We start from the raw sequence: 19,962 nt of genomic DNA, 5'->3' as shown, positions 1-19,962 counted from the left end.
ATTGTATTTTAAATGTTTACTGTGACAAAGGGAGATACTGCCAGTACAGCTATCTGGAATTTTGTAAATAATGATATGTCATTGTGAATATCAACATGATTTATATAAGATGCTTCTTTTGCAAATGTATTAGAACTGTATGTCATGTGTATATCAAACTGCTGGTACAGAAGTGTGTGTTGAAAAGATTTTTGCAAAGTGCTTGAAATGTATCCACAGTGTACCCTACTGGAAAAGAACAAAAATGTCCATGCACTATTGTAACCGTTTAGATCAGTGGTGCACAATGTGTGGCCCCAGGGCCAAATCTGGCCCTCTCAACACCATCCAGCCCCCAGAGACTAACCAAAATTTTTTTTTAAAAAGTGAAAAAATGCTATGCCTTACTCCAATCACACAAACTTTCCAGCACGTGCTTACTTACCTAATTGACTGCAGTTGCGCACACCTTTAATTTTAGCTGCGGAAGTAACTATTCTTTCTTGTTTATAACCTGTAGTCTGTAAGCAGTAGTAACTTTCTGCAAAAGTTTGTAATAAGTTATGGCTGCAAGCCGGAATAAAGTTAAATGCAAAGTTGATGTAGAAAACAGGCAATTTCATGACTGCTGTCTTAAGTAAAAATGCCGGTCACCTGTACCTCTTGTTAACTCATAACGACTTACTATGTTTTGAGGTGGCCCACAGATTCATTAATAATTCCTGTAGTGGCTGTCCCCACAAAAAGGTTGTGCACCACTGGTTTAGATGTATGTATTTTAACAGTGGAAACTGGGATACAGGAGGTTAACCTCTGTCTAGTAAATTTTAGAAAAACAGCTGAAATTAAATTGCATTATAGGCTAGGCCGGAGACATACAGAGTCTGTGCTGAGAGGCTTTCTGTATTGTCTTGGAAGTGTTTTGTTGTTTTATGACTTCCAGCATTTGCCATAGATCTGAGGAAAAACCCTTGTCTATGTATTTTTACAGGTAGGTGCTAAATGCTACCAGCTGCCATCAATGGTTGTTTTGGGCCTGGGGACTAGAAGTCAGATGACAAGAAATTGTGTCCTTCTACAAGCTATCTCAAAGTAATTTTTGAGATATTAATTTGAGAACTCTCTGAGAGAGACAGGTCATTCTGCATTATGTTTTGGACCTGACAACAACTAAAGAAGGCCCATTCACCACACATTTGCCTTGCTCTGTAAAGTTTCTAGGGAATAGTAACTCTTTTTGATATAGTCAGGAATAACACAAAACTTAGTTTTGATATTTTTCTTCATGTATTTGAGACTATCCTGTAATGGTGTTTTAAATATTTCGGTGATTTTGAACTTTGATGTCCCTGTAAATATATATTTAGTATTGTCTTGTTCTTTTATTTGTTATTAAACATATTTAAGCATTTCATTGTGGTTGAACTGTCTAGAGATATTTAAGTTATGAGAGTACTTGCATATTTATTTGGTGACACTGGGCCACTCCTAATAGCCTTGCTCTTGGTCAAACTACCATTTGTATTAATAGTACCATTACACAGAAAGATTGGACACCCTTTCTTAAGGACCTTAAAGTAGCTGATAAGGAGCTGGCTGGTGGCAATAATAACTATCTTATAGTCTGGGCAAAATGCGGCATAGCTAGTAAACCTGTGCCAGCTTTTCCCAGACATGTGTGTGTGTGTGTGTGTGTGTGTGTGTGTGTGTGTGTGTGTGTGTGTGTGTGTGTAAATCAAACCTCAAAGAGTATGTATGTCAGCTGCTTGGGCAGGGAAATGAAGCACCGGTTGGACAGAGGGGGTGCTGGTGGTCTTGGCTTGGCCAGTCAGCTGAGATCTGATCTCTATAGCTGTGCCAGTGGGGAGCCTTACTGGGTATCTGGAGAAAGAGAGAAACCAGCCCCGGACTGACTCTGGTCACTGTGTGCTCTTAAAGGAAATTGCACTTGATGCAGAAAGCTGCATCTATAAATACCGTGTGTGTACCTTGTCATTCTCCCAGTGTATGTCCCCCACTGGTGTCAGTGGTGAGATTTGAGGCTCCTTGATTACTGGTCCAGTGGTGGATCATCACATTTACCTTCTGTAAACTCTGGAGTGCTTTGCTGCAAAATGAGAATTGATTGAAATACAGAGTAGTGTACTTTTCACCCTGAAGAATATTCTCTGTTCATAGACCATACCATTTTTCTCTGCTTCACATAGATTTTATGAATAACTAAGAAGTTTGCAACTGACATTTATTAGTCTTTTATTGTTTTCAATACAATAATCTATTTAGTCCCCACAGTCCATAAGTATCTGTAAGGAGCTAATGTGTCATTTCCTTAGCTGAATGTCTTTAACTTTGCCTCTCCTCTCATATCTGTTAAGAGGTTTTGTCTGATCAACTTTCCCATGCTGCTCTGACACATGGCATTGCCTGTGTCTGAGCAGCAGATCCATAAGTAAAATGTAATACAGTAGTGATTGATACTAAAAGGTGAAATCAGACACACACACACACACACACACACACACACACACACACACACACACACACACACACACACACACCCACACACACACACACACACACTTCTACATCATAAGCATTTTTGCAGGAAGGGCTCCCTCCTGCACCCCTGATGTGGGTGTAGCACTACCCGCCATCTTGCTACTTACATACACTAATGGAGAGATCACTGTACTTTGGCACAAGTGGAATTCCCTGTGAGACAGTTATGTCAGTCTTCGTAGACAAATGAAAAGAATGCACTTTCATGACCACACTTTAGATTGATGATCATTAATGTATTGCATTTCTGCATAAGATCTCTGCATTGCCATATTTTCAGCCTATCCCTCTGTAGCTCATTCTATAGCCCTGGCTCCATTAGCTTCTGGCACCTGCACCTTCTTATTCTATCTTCTGCCTAAAACCAAGCCCTACCCATTGGCTCATGCCATTTGCCTGATCAGCCTCCATTTCTCCATACGTAGCATTTTTGCCAGCAGTATCATTTCCTGTAGCTCTCCTCCATGCCTTTTGTCCTCAGGCCTTATTATGTTTGTTACAATGACAAAACTAATAAACGGATAAACAGAGTAGTAGAGAATAATATGGGAGATGAGCAGTCCAGATTCAGATCAGGATGCATCACAACTGACCCAATGTTTGCAGTGAGATAGATAGTTGAGAAGAAGCTAGAGATGAGGGAAAAGTCTAACTGGGCATTCCTAGACTTGGATAAAGCATATGACAAGGTCCCAAGAAAGCCAATTTGGGTAGTACTGCAGTGGTTCGAAGTCCTAGAAACACTGGTAGAATTAGTGCATGGTATGTACAAGTACCCAATGACTTAAGTATGAACAGTGTTCGGTCTCATAGAGGGGTTTTCAGTGGGAGTGAGTGTGCACCAAGGTTCAGCTGTGAGCCCACTGCTGTTCATACTGGTGATGGATTACATTAGCAAATGAAGTTGCTGTGTTCAAATGATGTGGCATTACAGGCAGACTCTGAGCAAGAACTTCAGGAAAGCACAGGGGAATGGAATGCAAAACTGAAGGCACATGGGATAAACCTAAGTACATATAAGACAGTGGTAATGTCAGCAAACTGGGGAAAGCAGAAGAAGCTGAGAATTGAGATAGAAGGGAAGATAGTGGAACTGGTTAACAGCTTCATTTATCTGGGATGGGTGGTTGAGGAGAAGGGAAGTCTCAATGAAGAGGTCAAAGTTAGAATCAGATAGGCTACAGCTAATTGGCATACAGTGTCAAGTTTACAGTATGATAAAAGAATACTGAAAAAGCTGAAAAGTATGGTGTAGAAAACAGAGGTGCAACCAGTACTGCTGTATGGTCCTGAAACCTGAGCAGTAAAGGCAGAACAGATGAGAAAGCTAGAGGTGATGGAGATGAAGTGCCTGAGAAGGGTGGTAGGATGCACACTGTGGGACAGAAGAAGAAATGAGGACATAAGAGCAGAAGCCATAGTAGCTCCAATTGTAGAAAAGATCAAAGAGAGCAAATTGTTATGGTTCAGGCACATGTTCAGAAAAGCAGAAGACAATCTAGTGAAGAAGATTTGGGACAGACAGGAAGAATGTAAGAGGAAATGAGGGCATCCAGCAAAGAGGTGGATGGATTGTGTGAGAAATCTGTGACAGTCAAACATGAGTGCCAGAAAAGGCAGGAGTGTGGCATTGAATTGAGAGAGGTGGTGACAGTTAACACGACACCCTGATTCCATGTAGGAAATGGGAAAAAGGGCGTTGATGATTAATGACAAACTGTCTCTCAGAATTTACTTAACTTTACCTACTTTATCCTTATACTCCCTTTCTTTCACCTGCTCTCCATTCTCCCTCCTTTCTCTTTATCTTCCACTCCTCCCTTGTTCCCTTCTGTTAATCATTAATTCATGCACACTTATGTCCTTCTCCAAGTGTCCATGCCACCTCCTAATTAAATGTGCCACCCTTATTTCAGGCCAATGTACTGCATCCCTACTCCACAGTTCTAGAACATCTTTTGTGACTTCTTCAGTTATTGCAATGTTTTTCTTATGCTTCTGCACTCCCCAATGCATTCTCCAAGCTATAGCTTCTGCTACTCAATGTGTCACCATTGCAACCTTATTTCCCCAGACCATTTTTACAGTACAATGCAGACTGTATTACTCTACAGGATGGCTAGTTTTTCCATATTTCACTGAAACTGCTTAAGAAAGAAAACTGTATATAAACACCCAGAATACAATGAGGTAATTACTCCCTAAATGTGCAGTCATAATAGCTGGATACAGATTGCTTTCACTTAGTATTTCATTTTGCCCACCATGGATATAAAGTATAAGGAATGGAAAATCAGATATTAAGGACATCTTCTGGTCAAACAAGTATTCTGTACCATGCATGAGGATTGCCTTGCCAGCTTTTATTTTGTTTTTTGGACTTTTCTTGTTTGTTAAATAAAATATATTGATCAATTAGAAAAATAATAAAAAATAGTACATTGGGTAAATAATTACTTTGTACAACTGAACAGTAAATTGGGTCTATCCAAGTCTAAGTATTTCACATACCTCCCAATAAGGATTTACAATCAAATCATGCTAGGGATTTCTCCAGTGTCTAGGTGTTGACCCTTACAGTGGCTAAAGACAATGTCTCCTGTAAGCAAATAATCTTCCAAGCAAAGGCAAATAAAGCAATTAAAAAATCATGGAGAGCCCTACATTCTGTTATAAAAGTAATGGTTAGAAATAATTTGCCTGTAGCTGGCAAACAAGATAGGGCATCCCAAGTCTTCCAGGAGGCTACAAGGTCTGCATTGTGGAGACTGGTTGGCTGAAAATGCCTCAGTCAATAGTTTTATGCACCATTATAGTTGCCTGCAATATTTCTTTATACTTTTCCAAGTTATTGGCAACACTCCCAATGATGGGTGAAGCACATGGAAACACATTTGTAGGATCTACCCAAAGATTTAGTCCTTCAAGAAAAAGCTGATAGGATTATTGTGGAACCATTAAACCAGTAGGTTAAGCTTTCTCCTTCACTTTAATCACTTTAACTTCATTTTATTCACTACTGTGTATATGTGCTGGTTTTGTAAACTACTAATGCCAGAAAAAAAGCCATTACTCACATAAAGCAGAGCCTTCAGCTGCCTGTTATTTCAGATGTTCACTATTTATTTTTTTGATCAGATAAATAATTACTGATATTCTTAAGCAACATGAGCTGAAACATTCAATTTAATCTTCTCAAATATACCTGGAATCTCTAACACATTATACAGCTCTGCTATTTATGCATTTTCCATGCAAAAACTTAAGAACATGTTATCAGCATTGATGCCTCACAATTAATATTTAGCACCTAGTATATTAACCTGCAATGCTAAAAATAAATTCATCTTCCATCTGATGTTTTAATATTAATTAACTGTAAATTTATAATAAGTAAAATGAGCAATGTCTGAACTAAAATATCACATATTTTCAAACATAATGAAACACTAGTCCACTGATTTTCAAACAAAAAATAAAAACAGAAACAAGAGAGACCTCATTGGTAAATTCCAAACTCCTTTTCATCTGATAACAAAACAAAATTATATAATTAAATTACAGCAAAAGTTATTTCATAAAAGCCAAACTCCCAACTCCATTGCAGTGCCACAGCTTGTTCCAATTACTCATGATTCTTTCCTTATACTTTAGCCAAGGCAACAATCTACTTGCATACTTAAGCTATGATATTGTGTTTGTATCTGATATGCTGAAATAATACCAAAAAAACAGCATAGCCATTGCAGCCTTTTATTGCAAATATTACAATAACTGTGACAACATATAACCAATAATTCAGGACTGCCAGTTCCAGGTGGTCTACCAATGGCCCACTCAATGCCCTCATCTGATCCAAGCACTTTTTAAGCACTTGTCCCCATGGGAGCACAGCATCTACCTTCTCTCACACACCCTTGAATCCTATACTAATCAAAGTGGTCCAGGAAACCAGGAAGGAAGCCAAATGAGGGGATATCAGACCAGCAGTGGCCCCAAAATTAGTCAAATAGGGAGGGCGGGAGGGGGGTACCTGGAATTCCATTGAGTCTAAACCTTCCCATCCAATGGACCAGGTTAAAGCTGCAACTATATCTCCTTGTGGATTGGAGCACAACTCCCTCTGCAGTCACAAAGGGTATTTGTAATACATTCTTCCCGAAGAAGTATTTCATCCGTCACCAGAACTGAATTTCCACTAGATGGTGAAATATCACTTTTTTACCTTCTAATGATTGCTTTTTGTGTCAGTCATAATAATATTTAAAACTGTCTTTGTAATTTTATTGAAGTGTATTCATCTATCAAATCGTGGCAAAGATAAACTGCTTGTTAAGTCATAGTTTTACACCTACACCACTGTAAAAGATTTTCCAAATCTTGTTTAAATAGTTCCACTTGAGAACATAGCCAAAATATGTTTTCACATTCCTGCTTCTTCCCATGGCACTACAAACATAAGGGATTTACACTTGGGAACATGTTTTCATTGTATGGCAAGTATAAAAATTATTTATGACATCACTTGCATACAAAAATTCTAAACCTTCTTGAACTGGTCATATATCTTTGTATCCAACATATTGTCCTGTTGTCAGTGAATGTCAGTTTTAGTATTAATATCAACAGCTAGCAAGTTTTGCCATTTCTGCAATAATATTTTATAACATTGTAATTTAGAATCTTCAAGGCTTTAGAAGCCCTACTCACCAGTTCTTTAACATAAGACGTTTCACGCCTACTCTCCAGCACAACATCTGGTTCACTAATTTTGAGGAAGAGCTTTCATCAAATCAGTCAATCCCATATTTCTCATGGTCCTTGATATCCCCTCATATTGTAATCTCAACATATTGTGCAAAGGGAATGTCAAGTGACCACCAAAGATGTTCCTAAGAGAAGAGGTTTGAAACTCAATTTTTTATTTCCTCAACACATCCTCACCCTGTACTCTTGTCTAAGTATATCCAGTGGGTAATAACAGCTTCATTAGATAGGTGGAGCAGTATTATCTAAGGATTACTAGCCCTGGGTAAAAGCCAGCTTCATTGTCTCCATCTGTTGTATAGTCACATACATACAGCCTGTTTCTCAAATTCCCATATGTTATCATTTGTTAAAGTAGTTAACTACTTTCACCTAGTTGTATAAAACTGCATGCTCAGTAAGTATAAATATTTCCTTTAAGAACTTTAAAATTAAGTGATGATATGGTACATTTATCCCTCCAAGCTCCTGAGTTATTATCAACTTGTCCCATGCCACTCAAGACTTTTTCCCATACCATATGAAGCCCTGAATAAGATTTTTTCACTGATTGTTCAGAATTTTGAGGACTTCTAGCTGACAAAACCAGCCTGAAGAACATATATCAATGAAAGCATAAAACAATGCATTCTTTGTTCTACTTTCAATTTCTTAATGAATTCATCATACGTTTTCACTATTAGTGATTTAATCGAATCCACTATACAAATATGCAAAATGTTCAAATAAGCAGACTCCTGCAAATGTTGATTGGTGTTGTTAAATATAGAGACGAGACATAATTCATTGAGACTGCTTCAGCCTTAGTAGTGTTACCTCATATTCTAAAAACTTAACTGGAATTATTCTGAGCTCTAAATACTTTTTTGTAGAGCCTCTTCTGGTCTGGTAGGGTACACAGGCATGCTACCACATCATCTACAAATAACAAAATCTTCAATTTGTCCAATTCTGTAACCAGTGATTGTGGACTGTCTGCCCCAAGTCACCAAACTCCCCAAATAAATTGCAAAAAGAGGACAATGGACGTCATTTATGTGTATCCATAGCAAGTCTAAAAGGTAATGCAGGAAACCCATATGGATCTTTACTCTTGCCCATAGATCTTTTTACACAGTTAGAATCAGTTCAAGGGAGAAATGCAGGACTAATAATACCTTAGTGAGACAATACCACTCCATCTATCAAATGCCTTCTTACTATCTAAGATGGCCACTGATAGATTCCTCTTTTAGCTAACCGTATTATTATTTTTACTTTTCAGAATGTTATCAAAAGTTTGCCTCTTCATGACAAATCATCTTGTATCTAAGTGTATTAACTCTAGGAAACACAATGACGTATGGACTACTAAAATTGCCAGAGGCAATTTATTTTCCTGGTTTGATATCTAACTCAGCTTACACGACAAAGACAGCTTTCTGCCTTTACCTTCTTTTGGCAAGACCACAACCACTGCCTGTTTCCAAGGATCACCTTATCATGCTACTTTAAAAGGCATGAAGCAAAATGTTCTTAATATAATCTCCAATCTTCGATCATGATACCACCACTATCCAGAGTTTTTCTTGCTGGCGTGTTCTGCTATAATTTCCAAAACTCCTTCTGTATAACCAGCCTGATTAATAATGCCACCTGTTCATGTAGAATTTAATTTAACTGCAACCTACATAAATGGTCTGTTTCTTTCTTATACTGCCTAAAGTAGTCCTCTGCTTTATACAAGGTTTGATAACACATCCTAAAACTTTCCACAGCTATTACAGGACCACATTATACCTGCTGATCCAGTTGGCTACACAACCCTGCTGTTATCCTGTTGCCTTAATTATCAGAGTCCTCTGATACTCAGAGGAATTGTAGAATACAAATCATTCACCCTCTCATTGTAAAATTGCAATTTCATATCCTGCGTTTTCAGCTTCTTCCTTTTGTATCTCGTATTTGAGGTCATCCACCCTCCCAAACACCCTGACCTGCAGTTTCACTTTCCTCCTTAAATGCTTACATCTCCTGCTGTGGGTCCTTTACCTTCTCAAGCTCGTGATCTGCAGTTCCTATAATTGTTTCCTTTAAGCGCACAATTCTTACCAAGTCCTTCTCCATATATTATCTTTGTGATGTTTAACAGCAAGCTAGACCTGATTTTTAAATATTTCCCATGTAGAGATAGATAGTTCTTGAGGTTACCCTAACAACTGTAATTTTTGATCCACTATTTCTTTAAATTAATCAACAAAAGTTTACCTTTTCAACTGCAGTACTGGAAAATGCGGGTGCTTCTCCTTAAAATCCCGAAGATAGCAGTTAACAAGCACTAGAAGGGGGCATGATCTGAGAAAATAGGGTTGATTGTTACGTTGTAGTCTCTATAACTAGATAAGTGCATTCTGCAGTGACATAGATGTTATAATTTCTTGTGCTAGAGTGCATTTGCCAGTATAATATGGAGACTGAACTCTGTTTTATTAAACTTTATAATGTGAATCAGGCCCATCAGCTGAACATAGAATTAAACATATGAGCCAAGTGTAGGCAGTGTAAGAGTTTAAAGCCCTCCTCTCACCTCCACAAAGCTTGTCACTAAATTCGAGTCCCACATAAACAGGGACTACCCTTCACTAAATGATTTCAAATCCCTCTTGATGTGTCTAAAACTCTGTTGTGTCATCCTAGTGGCAAATAAACACTAAACAATGTCACTCTCCTCACTTCCAAATAGCCCACCAATTTCACAATTCTACATATCTCCCCTGGGCAGTTATTCATCACCCCTTCCTGTGTTCCCCTGCCATGAAGAGGCAAACTTCTTAGACCAGTATCTTCTCCTGCAAGGCTACTACCCATGATCTCTCACTCTGCAAGTAACTCATTATATACTATGAGGGGAATTCAATAAAGCCTACACAAATGGACTTTCCATGTATTCATAGTGGAATGGAGCTAACACGGAAGTAAAGCTCCGTGCGATCCAGTAAACAGAGTGGAGGGGTGTGCACAAGCTTGCAGACAGGGAAGTGTCTGTGGCATGCAAATCACCTCATAAGCAGGTGAATTGCATCCAAATGAGGGTGCTGGAGCGATCCAGAAAGCAGATATGCAGTCCTGCAGACCCCGTGTTGGTGTCCATAGTGTACACGGATAATATCTGTGTACAACAAAATAAAAATGGAACAAGGGCTGTAAAAGCCCATTTTGAAACTCAGGAATTGAATAATAGGCATAGTTATGTACAAAACTATGCCCTGTGTGTTCAAAACCCCATGCAGAATAATGTAATAAATCATTGTAATACCCATATTACATTTGTGCGGTGAACAGCAGCATGCAAATGTTCCATTATGCAAAAAAAAAAAAAAATTAAAAAGTATAAAAACTAAAAATAAGAAATATGTGAGGGTAATGCATTATAGGGCCCTTCATGCAGTATGTGCAATGGTAGATTTCAGTGGTTGCTAAGGAGGCAGGCTCTGGAATAGTGAAGCATTCAGGTTGCGTGCACGGATATGTATGCAAATGAGCCAGGGTTACTGAATAGCAAAAATGGATTACTGTGTCCGCAGATAAAATCTGTGTAGCCCCAGAACCATGTTGGTGTCCACAGAAGAGCTAGCTGACATCAAAAGGGAGTGTGTCACTATATGTTTAAGTGGACTGGAGCTCAGCTAAGCAGAGAGTTGTGTCTAGTTTTGCTAAGCTTTGTTTAGCTGTTGGGTGCATGTTTTAGCTAGTTTGAGCTATGCTAAGCATGCACGTGCATGGGAGTGTGTGTGTGTGTGTGTCCAGACTGCTGAACATTGTTTATACCTGCTGTGTTGGTTTGCACTCTGCGCAGCAGTGCTTAGCAGGGAAGGCAGTTAAAAAAACAGGAAATTGCCTATGAAAGCCAATCATGTAGAAAATACTGATAATCCCTGTTTCACTTACACTGACCCATTCAACCTCCTTAATGGTGTACCTGGCAGGTGGAATGCATCATAGTTATCCAATTGCACAAGCTGCATCTGCAGTAGAGCACTGTAAAGTATGCATATACCATACAATCTGATTTTGTCCCCTCACTCTGCACCATTGAAGTACAGACTTGGAAATTTTAACTGACAGAATGCTAAGGGCTGCTGTTGCTCTGCTCCATGTGTAAGTGTTAGAGGCTAAGGTCAGTGCTGATGCTGCCACTGACAGTAGGCCTAAACTGAGAAGGAGAAAAATGTTCAGTCCCAGGGTAGCTTTCCTGGAGCTACATGAGCTGTAGATTGTAGAACGCTACAGGGTGGACAGGGACATACTACAAGAACTCACTGAGCTCTGCAGCTCTCAACTCAGACCCAGAGCCAACAGAGGGGAACCCATCCCAGTGGAGACAAAGGTATGTGTAGCCCTTAGAATACTAGCTACAAGTATTCAAAGACCAACTGGGGACATGATGGGAGTCTCACAGGTATCTGCATGCAGGGTACTCCATCAGTTCCTGGCTGTCATGCAAACACATGCCAGTGAGCACATTTATCTACCCCTCACCGAGGAGAGGGCAAGCGCTATGCATCTCTTCTATTATGTAGCACACTACCCTGAAGTACTGGGTGCCATAGATTGTACTCATATACACATTAAAGCACCACCTTGTGAGGAGGGTAGAGTCTTCATCAACCGCAAGGGGTATCACTCCACCAACTGCCAGGTTGTGTGCAATGCCCAGGACATCATCATGAATGTGTGTGCTGGCAGCCCTGGCAGTTATCATGACTCCCATATTTGGCATGCATCACAGCTGTACCAGATGTTTTCCAGGGGGGACGCCCCATATGGCTGTCTAGTGGGGGATGCTGGCTATGCTCTGGAAACATGGATGATGACACCCATCAGTAATGCACACACACCTACTGAAGAATGCCATAATGAGGCACATTCACAAACTAGGAGCATCACAGAGTGTGTGTTTGGGCTGCTCAAGTCATAGTTCCAGTGCCACGATATATCTGGTGGAGCTCTGCAGTACCCAGCCACATGTGCACAGATGTTCACAGTGTGTGCCATGCTACACAATATGATCCTGTGGAAACAGCTGCAGCAGGATCATCACAGGGAAGGGACACGCAACCCCCCCACCATTGCCGAGGTCCCCACAGCCACATCCACAGGGGGACTCAGAGGAGGAACCCCCTGAGGCTGTCCCTGTAGGCAGACGGAGGCGTGCCCAATATAACCTGGCCTTGGCAAAGAGGCAATGCATAGCACATGCACTGACAGCCTAGGGTCCTAGGGACTGACTCTCTTTACTCTGACTTGCATACATAGTAAAAAGGATGCCAACCACACCACTCGCCCTATACCTTACCATTTATTGGCTGTGTACTGCATGCATCAGACAGAGTCAGCTCTGAAACACAGGTATCTCAACTGCTGTGTGCATAAGGTAAGTCACCCTCCTTTACAACAAATGTACTGGGTACTAGACCATGGTAGCATATGTATGGACCTGCTACATTTATGCAAGGGAATAGAGTGGGCAACTGGGCTACTTGCAGAGAACAAACAGCTGTGTGGGACAACAGGAACTCTCTCCAATAGCAACTGCCCCATAATATGCAGTAGGCCGCAAGGCAGCAAAACCCACTGCAGTATGTAAGGGAATTGCCAAACAGCAGGGTCATAGGACAGATGCACAACTGTCAATGCTACAGTCCCCCTACCCCTCAACACATCAGTGTTTAAATACAACTGCAGTAAAAGAGTATGTTCACAAGGATATATCCGCAGACCACACAATCCCAGGGCTCTTCAAAACAACCTGGCTACATGTCCTATTTTCACAATATGCAGGGATCAAAGTGTATATATGTCTATCTGCTGTTGATAGTGTACGGAATTAAACCTCTCTTTCTGGTGGCTGGTGTGGCTTAGTGGGCTAAGTACATTACATTAGCATGGATGATGGTGTTCATGGTTTGAAGCTGGCTACAGCTACAATTTTGCATGTGAGGTAGTCCTATTGTAGGAGTCCCACAGACTGCCAATATGTCACAATCTGTTACTGCAAGAAAGCTGGACAAAGCCAGAGACAATGGAGGAAGAGAGAGCAAAACCTACAGACATTATACATGCTCTGAGTAACCTAGAAGGTGGCTAGTATAACAGCAGGTTGTAACACATCAGACTAGCAGCAGGATGTAAAGGCCATCATGTAACTGTCACTACAGACAACAATTCAGTGGGCACCGTTTAGTAGTATATTACCAGAAAAATGCAACTGTCTGAGGAGCAGAGCAGAGAGATGGGGCAGAATACTGGACATCCTCCAAAACATGTACACTCAGAGGTGTGAAGACTGTCACCCTGTGTAAGGTGTTACATCATGTACCCCAGTCACACCATACCTACGACCACTTAGATCAGGAAGTATGGACAAAACCATGAACAGGAAGTGTGACAAAGGCCCAAATATAAGGAGAAGGATTAACTAGTGGCTAGACAAATGTAGAAAGTGTAGAGAATAACAGGTCATGCAGTAGAATGGGTTCCCTGGTGTGTATGGAGTCAGCAAATCAAATGTCTATCATCAGTTTCAAACATCAATGTATGATAATTTTTACTGATGGACCAGAAAATCACAATGCTATGTAAAACTTACCATACATACAGTGGATATAAAAAGTGTACACACCCCTGTTAAAATGCCAGGTTTTTGTGATATAAAAAAATGAGACCACAATAAATCATTTCAAAACTTTTTCCACCTTTAATGTGACCTGTAACCTGTACAGTTCAATTGAAAAACAAACAAATCTGTTTGGGGAAAACATATAAAAATTAAAAAACGTACAATAAGCTGGATGCACAAGTGTGCCCACCCTTAAACTAATACATTGTTGAAGCACCTTTTGATTCATTATTCTTGGGTACACACCTGCCATCCATTAAAGAGAATCTGATTAACCCCAAATAAAGTTCAGCTGTCCTAGTAGGATTTTCCTAAAATTCACTCAGTTGCCTACTACAGCAAAAGCCATGGTTTGCAGAGAGCTTACAAAACATCAAAGAGATCTCATTGTTAAAAGGTATCAGTCAGGAGAAGGGTACAAAAAAATTCCCACAACATTGAATATACCATGGAACACAGTGAAGACAGTCATCAAAAAGTGGAAAAAATATGGGACAACAGTGGCGTTGCAAAAAAACTGGATGTCCCTCGAAAATTGATGAAAAGACAAGACAAAAACTGGTCAGGGAGGCTGCCATGAGACCTACAGCAACACTGAAGAAGTTGCAGGAATTTCTGGCAAGTACTGGTTGTGTATTACACGTGACAACAATCTCCCTTATTCTCCATATGTCTGGACTATGGGGTAGGGTTGCAAGATGGAAGCCTTTTCTTACACAGAAAAACATCCAGGCCCAGCTAAAATTTGCAAAACAATACATCAAGTCTCCCAAAAGCATGTGGGAAAATGTGTTATGGTCTGATGTGTGAGTAATCACAAAGTCATCATTTTTGAAATCCCCCCCTCAACTATTTAAATTTATTGGCCATCTTACTGTATTCCATAGTACCAGAATACAAAAGTGACTACCCCTTTCAATCCATCTTTCTGTTTTAAAAATAGTAACTCTCCACTAAACCTTAACTTTTTAAACAGGTAAAACCTAAGTTACCTGCTTTCACATCTAACTTCTCTAGTGCACACTGCAGTGTGCATTTTTTTTCATCTAACCTTTAAGCATCCCTGTGACTAGCACTTGCTCTAATATCTGCCGGAAAGCACTAGGAAGCCTTAAACTGATACAAGCACTCAACTCTCCTTGTTAATAAGGAGAAATTAATCATAGGCACTAAGCCTATAATTGCAAATCACCTTGCTAAGGTAAGGGAAAACAGCTCCTGTACTTTACAAAAAAAAAAAAAAAAGCATCAAACCAGGCATGTCCAAGGGTCAGCTTCCGGTGATTTCTCCTGTCCATCTGGTGAATCTGGGCATACTGGGGCAATGCAGCAATTGCCTCATGTACACAGACAACCCTCTCCTCCTACCACCCAACACTACAACCTGTGAGAGATGCACTTACATAGCCAAAATGGAAGCAAAGCTCTCTCCACCCAAGATTGTGCTATACAGTTAAGAGGAGAAGGTTAACACCCACACTACACCTCAAGCAACACATAGCCCTTCTAAACCCACACCATCAACACCCACATATAGCCACACTAAATCCACATTTGCAGAGGCCCTTAACTGTAACCTGCCCAAGCAGCAAGGACCTCTGAAGCTGAAACCCAAACAAACACCAATCACAACCAAAGTGTCACATAGTTCACAACACCAGTGTGCCACCCAGCAACAGGCCCTAAGGCAAGACAACGTACCTAACACTTTAGTCATAGGTGACTCTATAGTCCAGCATACTGATGTCCCACTCACCAGGTTGAACAAGGAGAAAATTACAGTCAGCTGCCTGTCGGGTGCCAGGATCCGCCACATAACGCATGCACTCAAGTCACTCCACAACAAGTACAAATATGACTCTGTCATTGTCCATGTTGGAGTGAATGACTTGAGACGTACCTCCCTGGACTACATGAAAAGAGACATGGAAGAGCTCTCGGATCATGTGGCCCAGGCAGGTATGACCCTAGCCCTGAGTAGCATTCTGCCTTCACCCAGAATGATACCACAATATAAGGACAAAAAGATTGACTTCAACAATTGGCTAAGCTTCTGGTGTCATTCAGAGGGGATCCAGTATCTGTCTGCCTGGGACGACATGATCAACAGACCACGATGCTTTGCCAGAGATGGTCTGCAACTGTTGCCCCTGGGATTCAGGTTACTGGCTGTGGCTCTTGCCACCCCTATAGTGCCTTTTTTAGGCAAAGTTCAAAGGACAAAACCACCACCGTAACAGGTACAAGCATGCAAAATCTGAAGGTAATGCTACTCAATGCTAGAAGTCTAAACCTCAAAATGCAGTCTCTTGAGGCACTCCTAAAAATGGAGAACATCGATATCTGTGCAGTAACTGAGACCTGGTTCAAGGCTCCAGAGAGCACCCCTGCAATACCAGGCTACAACTCTTACCACACTTTTCGGCCACCAAACCAGGACCGAAACACTAAAGGTGGAGGAGTGTCAACATTCACCAAGGATATTCACACCACCAGGCTAGTTGCCCAACACAATGCATCTGAAATTCTCCAGGTGCAACTAACACTAGGTAAGACTGCAATCCAAATTGTAGCTTGCTACAGATCCCCCACCATACCCCAAGATTCTCACTACACCTTTCTAAACATACTGGAAATTATTAAGATAGAACCAAACACCCTAATACTGGGTGATTTTAACTACCCTGCCATTAACTGGGAAAACTACTCGTGTACCAACACCTTTGCCCAACGGTTCTTGGAATTCATAAATTCCAGTGCCCTGGATCAACAAATCCATAGTCCCACCAGGGGCTCCAATATCCTAGACCTGGTCATTACCAACATGGGAAATCGATGCTCCACACCTATGGTCACCCCCCTCGTTAGTCAGATCTGACCATAAGCTAATCACCCTTAACATCCACATCCCACCCCCACCCACCCAGTAAGGAAACCACCATAAAAAAACTTCTCCAAAGCCAACTTCATGCTACTCAAGTCAGAAGTTACAAACTTCATGACACCCATGCAGACGGGAACCGAAAGTTCAACTGCTGAATCCTACACTAAGGCACTGTACGAGCACGTCCACTCATGCATGAATCATGCTATCCCAAATAGAACCAAGATGCTCTCCTCCAAAAAAAGGAAGCCAGTCTGGTGGTCCCCTGCCATAAATAAGCTTTACAACAAAAGGAAGAAACTATTGCAGAAAAGAGGAAAATCCCAGGATGCAAAAAACTCCCTTACCAGCCTCAGTAAGAAACAGAGATCCCTCATAAAATCCTCCAAAGCTAGTTACGAAAATAAAATTGCCAAAAATTCCAAAGACAACCACAAGGCATTCTATAACTATGTCAAGAATCTAAATGGCAATGCTCAGATCTGCTCTGAGCTAAAACAGAATGGCATTAAATATACTGATCCCAAGGATATTGCCAATATCCTGGCAGATCGATTCAGTGCCAACGTCACCACCCTCTCACCCCCTAAATGGCCCATCTCAATACCAGAAGATTGCCAAATTCCGGTAATAATGGCCACACAGGTAAAAAACACACTCTCCAAAGCTAAGAATACAGCATCCATGCGACTAGATGACATCTCGGGCTGTGTACTACATGAACTACAATATGAACTGGCACCTCACCTAAGTGTCATGTTTAATCATAGCCTCACCTCAGGTTTCATACCCACTGAGTGGCACAGAGCTACAGTTATCCCATTCCACAAGGGGGGATCCACCTTGGATCCCGGAAACTACCATCCCGTCAGTCTGACGAGCCTTATCTGCAAGGCCATGGAGCGTATTATCATGGAACTTATAAACAAAGACATTGGCAACCTTCAAACACTGGACCCCACCCAGTTTGGGTTTGTGAAGGGCGGATCTTGTCTCCTGAATCTGAATGACTTCTTTGAATCAGTCTCCAGAACCATGGACAAGGGTAAGGTGGTCCACACAGCCTATCTAGACCTTGCCAAGGCATTTGACTCCATACCTCACTCTGGAATCATAGATAAACTTACTAAGCTGGGCATTAATCCCTACGTCACCCAATGGGTTGCTAACTGGTTTACTGATAGAACCCACACTGTAAAAGTAGCCGACTCCAAATCCAGCTCCAGACAAGTGACAAGTGGAGTACCTTAGGGTTCAGTCCTGGGACCGCTCTTGTTTGGCATCGACTTCTCTGAAGTACAGGCCAACACTAAGGGACTCTGGCTAACAAAGTTTGCAGATGACTTCAAACTGGGAGCCATTATTGAATCCCCAAATGATGTGGATACTTTACAAAAGGGCCATACAGAAACAGATGCTTGGTGCCAGTGCCATGGGCTCAAGCTCAATGCCAAGAAATGTATAGTTATCCCCTTTGGGAAAAAAACATGTACCTGTGAATTACCATATAGGTGGCAGTACACTAAACACGGAAAGTGTGATAATAGACCTAGGGACACAGGTGGACAGTGGTCTCACCTTCGATGACCACATCACCACAACATTCAGGAAATCCTTCTATGTGGCACACCTCATCACTAAGGGATTTTCATCCAGAAAAAAGGAGGTCATTGTCCCACTGTACTCATCCCTCATTAGACCCATTATAGAATACAACGCCCCATTTGGTATGTACCTCTCAAGACATCTGCAACAACTGGAAAGGCCGTAGAAATACCTCACTAAAAGAGTCACAGGCCTAAAGCAGATGCTCTACTTTGACCACCTTAAAAAACTTCAGCTATACTCTGTGGCATATCGTCTACTCAGAGGCAATCTCTGCTTAACATACAAGGCCATGTCAAACCCAGAGCTGTTGGACATGCTACACGTAAAGAAACCCCAATCCCTGAGAGCCAAACACTCCAGGGATCTAAACCTTGTCATCACAATAAACAAAACATGCTGGAGGGATAGGTTCCTGACCCAGAGACTCCCCAGACTCTGGAATAGATTGCCCATACATGTCAAGCAGAGTGCCTCTTTGGCCCACTTCAAAAGGAACATTGACGATTGGATGGGTGAAAGGAAATTCACCCCAGGGATCACGGCAGTCGCCCTGCTAGACAGGGGTCCAGGGAAGTAAATAGTGTGGGAAGAAATAGCCAGGGAATTTTTATGGCTAGGCTTGTATAGGCCCTAGGGCTGATAGCCTAGTACCAACCTATGAACCTATGAGACCAAGATTGAACTTTTTGCCACAATTCAAAAAGGTACGTTTGGCGCAATAACAACACTTTGCATCCCCAAAAGAACACCATCCCCATGGTGAAACATGGTGGTGGCAGTATCATGCTTTGGGGTTCCTTTTCTTCATCTGGAACTGGGGCTTTAGTCAAGATGGAGGGAATTATGAGCAGTTTCAAATACCAGTCACATGTGGCCCAAAACCTTCAGGCATCTGCTAGAAAGCTAAAGATGAAGAGGAATTTCACCTTTCAACACAACAATGACCCCAAGCATACATCCAAATCAACAAAAGAATGGCTTCACCAGAAGAAAATTAAAGTTTTGGAATGGCCCCAGCAGAGCCGAGACCTAACTCCCATAGAATATCTGTGGGGTGACCTGAATAGGGCTGTGCACAAGTGATGCCCCTGCAATCTGACAGATTTGGAGCACTTTTGCAAGGAAGAGTGGGCAAATATTGCTAAATCAAGATGTGCCATACTGATGGACTCCTACCCAAGAAGACTGAATGCTGTAATTAAATCAAAAAGTACTTCAACAAAGTATTAGTTTAAGGATGTGCACACTTATGCAACCAGCATATTGTATGTTTTTTATGTTTTATATTTTTCCCCTAACATATTTGTTTGTTTTTCAATTGAATTGTACAGGTTATAGGTCACATTAAAGGTTGGAAAAGTTTTTAAATTATTTATTGTGGTCTAATTTTTTTATATCATGAAAACCTGGCATTTTAACAGGGGTGTGTACACTTTTTATATCCACTGTATGACGCAAAATCCTTTGCAGTCTATTACAATCTGTACAGTCACTAGGTAAGAGTCAT

General features: G+C 41.1%; 1 protein-coding gene across 3 annotated transcripts in view; it reads left to right on the top strand.

The window, feature by feature from the left end:
• LOC122791789 (intelectin-1a-like) overlaps positions 1–19,962 on the top strand; it is a 574,372-nt gene that overhangs the window by 118,993 nt on the left and 435,417 nt on the right. The gene's annotated exons all lie outside the window — the stretch shown is intronic.

This window comes from Protopterus annectens, chromosome 17.part0, assembly GCF_019279795.1.
Source record: "Protopterus annectens isolate FY-2018-M chromosome 17.part0, PAN1.0, whole genome shotgun sequence".
NCBI lineage: Eukaryota > Metazoa > Chordata > Ceratodontiformes > Protopteridae > Protopterus > Protopterus annectens.
Note: the sequence above shows the minus strand (reverse complement) of the source record. Positions and strands in the feature narration are given on the sequence as shown.